The following is a 5,817-nucleotide window of genomic DNA, read 5'->3' as shown; positions in this document are numbered from 1 at the left end:
TGTGTTACCATAGTTACCACAGAACTCAAGACACTGTGCAGAAAGCTGAATCTCATTACTGACAGGGAAAGGTGTGTTTTTAGGGTCAAAAATACTGGCGGGAAAGTTACTGAAGGAAACGTGGAGACGACTTCAGAGAGTAACATAAAATCCACAGTAACCGCAACATCCGGAATTCGGACTCTGTGACACCCTCTCACCGCTCACACTCTAAAATGACAGGTTTCCTAAGACAGAATTACAGGTTGAGTCAATAGTCGTGGTTCCACAGGATATAACAGAGCTTCCGGCCGTATTGTAATTAGGCCGCTTGCCAGCAGCTCGCAGCTGAGCCGGAGCTTAATTCTGCACTTAGCACAAACTGCTTAAAGAGGTTTGGAGCTACTGAGAGATTTTGCTGATTCTCCAGCGATTTTTCAGCCTATCTGTATTTATAGGAAAGAAATGAAATCTCCCTGGAAAGTATTATCCTGTATTCCTCATTTCCATGAAGGTCGGAGAATGCCTTCATGGAGGTCAGTGGGAGGGAAAGGTGGCTAGCTCCACTTCCCACCAGCCAGGGTCACAGAACCTCAGGGATCCTCTGGGTAACCCCAGCCTCTCGCTTTCCCGTTAACACGTGGCTCACAAGGGTTGCACCACTAGTTACCTGCAGATCTAAAACATTAACCAGATGTCCTGAATGTTCTCCCCACGAGCCTGGAGTTAAATTCCTGCTCAGCCACTTACAGAGTGTTCGGACAAGTCACTTAAACCTCTCCAATCCCCTTTTCCTTATCTATCAAATGAGAACCACAAAGCATTTCTTTCAGCCTCACAGGTGGTTGTGAAGCTCAAGTGAAATATGTAAAAAAAAGTGCTCCTAATTGGCAGACATATTTGCAAAGGGAAGATATTATAGGACTTCCCCTCTGTGGGTGGGACTTCTTCTGCTGACATGAATGACAGGATGGCAGCCCCCAGGGCCCTTGAGTCCCTGTCAGGAAGATGCTAACAAAAACACACCACAACCTTGGGCCTTTAATATTTTTTTAAATACTTAACGTGCAGAGTTTGACATGGGTTAGGAATATCAGACTGCCAGGAGAGCAGACGCACCAGAATAAGTTCCAGCAGATTTATTGTCAAACCCTCTGGAAAGAAACATGGCACCACTTCCCCTTTCCCACTTCCTTCAAGCTCCCCGGGCTCTTCCGGTCAGGCCCGACCACTCACCAGCACCTACCAAAGGGTAAAAGAGAAAGTAGCAGGAGCACATAAGAGCATCTACTGCACCATTATTCCCGTTGCTTATTCTTTTAGCCAGACTTGCATGTTAACCTAAAATGAAAGAGCAAGGACAGTTCTGTAAGATATTAACTACCTTCCTTCTATTTCAGTTTCCTCTCTGTAAAATAGTTCCAATAGTAGTTTCCATTTTCAAAACATGTTGTGAAATAATGAGGAAGCATTATTATTTGTGTCATCTTTTACTCCAATGGCTGAGTCAAGATTAAATGTACTTAAAAACGGGGGGTAGGAGGTGTGGTGGTCATCTACCACAAGGCCTACCATAATAGGCAATCAAAAAATATTTATTGAAGGAATAAATGAATGGATAATATTTATGACTTTTAAAATATTTAGTATAACATAGCAAATATAAACTCAAAATGCATTAAAGACCTAAATATGAGACCAGATACCATAAAACTTCTACGGAAAACACAGGCAGAACACTCTTTGACATGAATCATAGGAATATTTTTTTGGATCTCTCTCCTAAAGCAAAAGAAATAAAAGCCAAAATAAACAAATGGGACCTAATTAAACTTAAAAGCTTTTGCACAGCAAAGGAAACCAACAAAATGAAAAGACAACCTACTGAAGGGGAGAAAATATTTGCAAATATATGACCAATAAGGGGTTAATATCCAACATATATAAACAGCTCATACACCTCAACATCAAAAAAACAAACAACCCAATTAAAAAATGGGCAGAAGAACTGAATAGACATTTTCCAAAGAGGAAATAGAGATGGCCAACAGGCACATGAAAAGATGCTCAACATCCCTAATCATCAGGGAAATGCAAATCAAAACCACAATGAGGCTTCCCTGGTGGCGCAGTGGTTGAGAGTCTGCCTGCCGATGCAGGGGACGTGGGTTCGTGCCCCGGTCCGGGAAGATCCCACATGCCGTGGAGCGGCTGGGCCCATGAGCCATGGCCGCTGAGCCTGCGCGTCCAGAGCCTGTGCTCCTCAACGGGAGAGGCCGCAATAGTGAGAGGCCCACGTACTGCAAAAAAAAATAAAAACCACAGTGAGCTATCACCTCATCCCTGTCAGAATAGCCATCATCAAAAAGAACACATAAACAAATGTTGGCGAGGATGTGGAGAAAAGGGGACCCTCTTGCACTGTTGGTGGAAATGTAAATCAGTACAGCCACTGTGGAAAACAGTAAGGAGGTTTCTCAAAAAATTTAAAATGGAACTACCATATGACCCAGCAATTCCACTCCTGGGCATATATCCAAAAGAAACAAAAACACTAACTTGAAAAATACATGCACCCCAATGTTCATAGCAGCATTATTTACAATTGCCAAGATATGGAAGCAACCTAAGCGCCCATCAACAGATGAATGGATAAAAAAGATGTGGTTATATTATACAATGGAATACTACTTAGCCATAAAAAAGAATAAAATTTTGCCATTTGCAGCAACATGATGGACTTGGAGGGCATTATGCTAAGTGAAATAAGTTAGAAAGAGAAAGACAAATACTGTATAAAATCACTTATATGTGGAATCTAAAAAATACAGCACACTAGTGAATACAAAAAAAAGTGGACTCAGATATAGAGAACAAACTAGTGGTTACCAGTGGGCAGAGGGAAGGAGGGAGGGGCCATATAGGGTAGGGGAGTAAAAGATACAAACTACTAGGTATAAAATAAGCTACAAGGGTATATTTTACAACATGGAGAATATAGCCAATATTTTATAAAACTATAAATAACTATAATAACTATAAATGGAGGATAACCTTTAAAAATTGTGAACCACTATATCACACCCCTATAACTTATTTAATATTTTATACCAACTATACTTAAATTTAAAAAATCAATGAGAAAAAAATGTAGTAGTGAAACCATTTATTTTAAAAAATTTTAGTTGAAACTCCAATATCTTGCACAGCTGATCCAGCTTCTTTCATTTCCTTTCAGAAATTCCAAGGCCCATCCCAGGAGCTCAAGAACAGGTAGAAAACCACAGCTATCGAACTTTATATTGATAGAATCATTAACATTTTTATTCTTATATTTTGACATTTCCTCCATAAGGAGACGCCTAATTTTAAGGAAAAATTGTCAATTGGATTTGTTCAAAGAATAATATTATTTTGTTTATACTTCAGACATTTTCATCAAATTAGACTCTAAATTCCCTCATAATAATTACCACATAATTACGCACAAATTCTATGTTCTGTTTAACATTCCTTGAAGTCATTTCATTTAGTTGAGCTTGTTAGTGGACGTGATTGTCAGAAAAACCAAAAAGCAAAAAGGCACCATCCTGTGCCCAGTTTTACTAAGATTCTACAATATGTATTGATCTAAACAAGAAGCAACCCTGTTTTTCCTATGGGTTCCAAATGCAGCCAGGAGACTTGGGTACGCCTTCTTAATATGGATGAAAATATTTGTATATTTTTTGTGTCTGAGTAGGAAGCTGAAATACATTCGTATGCTATTTACTGCAAGGAGCTATGCAATAATCTTTTTTTCTGGAAGGGAATTTACAGGGCCCCTTATCCATGTCTCACTCAAAGCCACAGCAGTCAACCCTGGACATTTAAAGGAATTACAAATTCCAAATTCCACTACAGACTATGATTTTCTTGACAAAGTATGTTAATTTAATGGAAAAGAACAACATAATCTCTTTGGACCCTTCCAGACAGCTGTTGCAAATGAGGTCTTAAAGAGAGAAGAGTTGAGTTCAGTAGAAATGGAGCTGCTGGCAGTCGGCTAAGCTCACTCAGTAACTAAGAGGTTTGTTCCTCCACGCCAGCTTTAAAGCACCCTCGAGTCCTAGCCTCAGTCAATCTAAAAGTTGCTACATATCATAGGCTTTCCAGATCACGTGCAAATAATTTTAACTCCGGAGGTTACATCTGAGATAAAGGTCCACTGTATTTTTTTTTTTTTTTTTTAATCATCTGAGATCCCATTCAAGGGCAGTCGTTCTTTTTTTTTTTTTGCAGGCCTCTCACTGCCGCGGCCTCTCCCGTTGCCGAGCACAGGCTCCGGACGCGCAGGCTCCGGACGCGCAGGCTCAGCGGCCATGGCTCACGGGCCCAGCCGCTCCGCGGCATGTGGGATCTTCCCGCACCGGGGCACGAACCCGCGTCCCCTGCATCAGCACGCGGACTCTCAACCACTGCGCCACCAGGGAAGCCCAAGAGCAGTCATTCTTACTAACCTCATCATAGGGCGTCATCCATCGGTCAGTCAGTAACTGCCTATTGGGCCATTCCAACATCACAGTTGCTAATTCCCGAGCAAGTAAAATGTCCCTCTCAGAATGTGGCTCCTAAGTTCCAGAACCCTCTTTAAAGGTCAATGTCACAAAATTCTGCTCTTTATGCCACAGATGTTTATTGGCATTCCACCAGTGTTCCCTTTCTTGAATTCTACTTCAAATGGAAAATTTGAAAACTGTATAATTAAGTGATAATAAAAATAAAACATATTGTATATACCATAGATATAGGGGTTTTGATTCATAAATGAGAAAGAATAAATACAAATGAGAATTCTCTACCGCTTTCTGAGTTGAGGCAAACTCTGACATTGAATGAGAAAACACCACTGTAACTGGAGTAGGAATTATATGCAAGCCAATAAAATCCTCCAACTTTCCCAGCATCACCAGGAATATAAATGTATTCACTTATCTGGAATGATTCAGGAACTCTTTCTTATTGAATTTTTTAAATAAAAAGTTTAATTAATCTTCTTATTCATTAAAATTTGTAGCACACGCTCCGCTGAAAGAATTTGAGACAACGTCCAGAACAATATAAGTACAGAGAAACAAGATATTAAACACAGAAAAAAAGCAGATTGTACTTAAAGTAATATATATTCAATACTTGCAATTCCCAGAATGAGGCAAGTTGGTGCCCCTTGATAAAAATACTGGTTTGTGAGTTTTCTTAACTGCTAAACCAAGTAGAAAAGCCTACAAAAATATACCAAGTCATTTCTATCTAGAGGTAGAGTTTTACACATTCATCACATTTTTGAAAATAGGTGAAAGATGCATGTGACACAAAATTCAAAAGGAAAAAGGGTCAAGTGAAAATGTCCCCTCCTCCAAGACAACCATAGCCAACCAGTTCTGCCCAGTGTCCCAGAGGCAGTCTATAATTCTATAAGCATGTAAATATAAAGTTCCTCCCTCCCCCACCTCTTTTCCTCTATTTTATTTTGGTAGCATTTGCAGCAACTGATTCCCAGTTAATCTGCAGATTTCACACACTCTGCCTTCCCTGGAACTGGGTCTAGTGGCCGGGGGCCTCCCACAGTGCATTTGGGGAGGGGTCCGGACAGACGCTGGACCACTGATCCAGCTGTTGGTCCACGCAGGTCACCGCTGAGCTGTCCCTCATCTTATTCACAGGGGACGACGTAATCTGCAGCCTCCGCGGCCGTTTCTACTGCTCGCTGGCCTCGCTGCGAGACTGTCCAAGGCCCTACCTGCCTGGATCAGTCTCTCTCTCCCACCTCTGGGTTCTGCAGGGAGATCAGATCCCTCT

The sequence above is a fragment of the Neophocaena asiaeorientalis genome, unplaced genomic scaffold, assembly GCF_003031525.2.
Source record: "Neophocaena asiaeorientalis asiaeorientalis breed wild unplaced genomic scaffold, Neophocaena_asiaeorientalis_V1.1 scaffold123, whole genome shotgun sequence".
NCBI lineage: Eukaryota > Metazoa > Chordata > Mammalia > Artiodactyla > Phocoenidae > Neophocaena > Neophocaena asiaeorientalis.
Note: the sequence above shows the minus strand (reverse complement) of the source record.